General features: G+C 45.8%; 1 pseudogene; it reads left to right on the top strand.

Moving 5' to 3' along the window:
- The window catches only part of LOC143306705 (large subunit ribosomal RNA), an 8,836-nt pseudogene that overhangs the window by 2,968 nt on the left and 3,368 nt on the right, over positions 1 to 2,500 (top strand).

Below are 2,500 nucleotides of genomic sequence, written 5' to 3'. Positions count from 1 at the left end.
CATGGGTCCGGTGCGGCTGCTCACACGCGGTCGAGGTCGAGATCGTGTATGCTCTTAGAAACCAGAAGGTATTGAGGTGTATCATGTCGGTACTTAGTGCCGCAGCAGGTGGTATTCCCGCCTGAGGACTTAGTTGCCCTTTCTTTTTGAGATACACGACCTGAATCCCTTTGAGAGAGTCATGGTTGCTCGGTTCGCAAGGGGGAGACAACTTTGCTGTCTCCTCAAGTCTGCCCCACCTCCTCGTGGTGCCCGCCGGGACCTGGTCTTCGGACCAGGCGGCAAACGGGGTAAAGACGATCAGGACGGATTTACTGTTGACGACCAGGCATTATTAGAAGGACATGAGTTGGACATAATAAGGATTTTTAAAAAATAGGACAAAACACCTAATAACCACAAATGGAAGAAGAGAATATAGAAGAAGCCTCGGACGCAGAGGTCTCCGGCCCTGAGACCTCTGTGGCGGAAACTTCCGCTATGGACAGGAGGGCCACTGGTAATCGACCTGGCAGTGTAAGCGGACATGAGTTAGTTCAACGGATTAGCCTACCCTTTGCGGGAAATATTGAATGTATGGTCTGCCGGCAATCGGGTCAGCAAATGCAATTCTTCGGCGACAGAGACTTTCTTAGGCATGCTCAGAGGCAACACCCGCGTTTGCGTCTCATATGGTGCTGCACTAAATGTGGAAAGGATCATGATAAGGTACACGGCCTTAAGTGTCATATTCCAAAATGCAAAGGAGCGAGATTAATGGCCGTTGGAAACTTTAAGTGCAGCGCGTGTGATCTATCCTTCGCCACGCAACGTGGTCTCTCAATTCATGAATTGCACCGTCACCCGGCAATTAGAAATGCAGCAAGATCTAAACAGATGACAGCAACTACGAGCCGAAAAGGCCGAAAATGCACTGTATGGACGGATGAGGAAATAGCCCTACTAAAGGAATTGGATAACCGTTTTCAAGCTGAGAAACGGATAAATGTAAAAATAAGAGAATATTTGCCGAACAAAACGGCAAAACAAATCAGTGATAAGAGGCGGCAGTTGCCTCAGATCCAAACGGTAGCAACAGAGGCTGTGGTGATGGAGAGCGAATCAGGAGATTCGTTTGAATCGGCCATTAGTCACGTCTCGGAAGAAGGACCTCCGGCAAGCCCGGTGAGTGACAACGAAGACGACGTTTGGATGGATGAATTAAAGGAGGCCATCAGAGCAGACATACAAATAGAGGACCCAGAACTTGTTAGACTGGAGGCGGAAATCAGAAGGGTAGCAGATAGTGGCTGCCAAACGGGTGATATTGAGGCGATAGTAGAAGCGCTAACCACGAATATTATAAATAGTGAGAAAGAGAAATCATCAGGTGTATCGAGGCAAGAAAAAAAGAGAGACGTCATGAACCGTAAAGCTGAAAGTAGGAGAACAAAATTCGCTAAGTTTAAGTATGCCCGATACCAGGAACTCTATCGCAAATGTCCGAGAAAATTGGTAGATATGGCGGTCGATGGGGTTGAATACGATAGGGAACAACCAAAATTACCCGATAGCACTAATACCAACGAGCTTTATAATGCGCTTTGGGGAATCGCTGGCAGCTGCGAGGGCCTCCCCCAATTCCCGGGAGTCCAAAGATCACCAAATATACCTACCGGACAGATATTTATCCCGATATCTGAAGGAGATATTATCGCAAGGATGAGGAAAATTAAAGCGGACTCAGCGGCGGGCATCGACGGTATCCGGAAGGTGCACTTAAAGAAAAAAGGAGTGGTCGAAATACTGGCAAAATTATTTAATCTTCTCATGTTATCTGGCTACTATCCGGAGCAGTGGAGGATTAATAGGACGACACTTATACCCAAGCAAGGTAAGAATACCAGTGATGTCAAAAATTGGCGTCCAATTACCATCAGTTCGATGTTGGGTAGAATGTACTCCGCAATGATAGATGCCCGTCTTAGGAGGAAAATCCAGCAGTCCATCCGGCAGAAAGGATTCACGAAAGAAGATGGCTGCAAGCATAATATTGCACTTCTAGATCACGCAATAATAAGGATGAAGGAAGGCCTCGGCGGAGTGATAACAATAATAGACATAGCAAAAGCTTTTGACACTGTACCACACGCTGCAATAGAGCATTGTTTGATGAGAAAAGGGGTCCCAAATATAGTTGCGAGTCATATAAGGCTTATGTACCAAGGATGCAAAACTAAAATCAGGACAAATGACGGAGAAGTAAGCATCACATTAAAGAGGGGGGTTAAGCAAGGAGACCCACTGTCTCCATTAATTTTTAATCTAATTATTGATCCAGTAGTAGATCAAATAAATAATAAGACCATCGGCATTAAGATTGGAGAGGCAAAAGTTGCAATTCTGGTGTTTGCCGATGGTGCTATTGGCAAAAGATAGGACGGAAGCAAAGAAACAAGTCCACATTTTGCACCAATTCCTAAGTGAGTTAGGAATGAATATTTCTGCCTCTAAATGCTCA

The sequence above is a fragment of the Osmia lignaria genome, unplaced genomic scaffold (assembly GCF_051020975.1).
Source record: "Osmia lignaria lignaria isolate PbOS001 unplaced genomic scaffold, iyOsmLign1 scaffold0030, whole genome shotgun sequence".
In the NCBI taxonomy this organism is placed as follows: Eukaryota; Metazoa; Arthropoda; class Insecta; order Hymenoptera; family Megachilidae; genus Osmia; species Osmia lignaria.
Note: the sequence above shows the minus strand (reverse complement) of the source record. Positions and strands in the feature narration are given on the sequence as shown.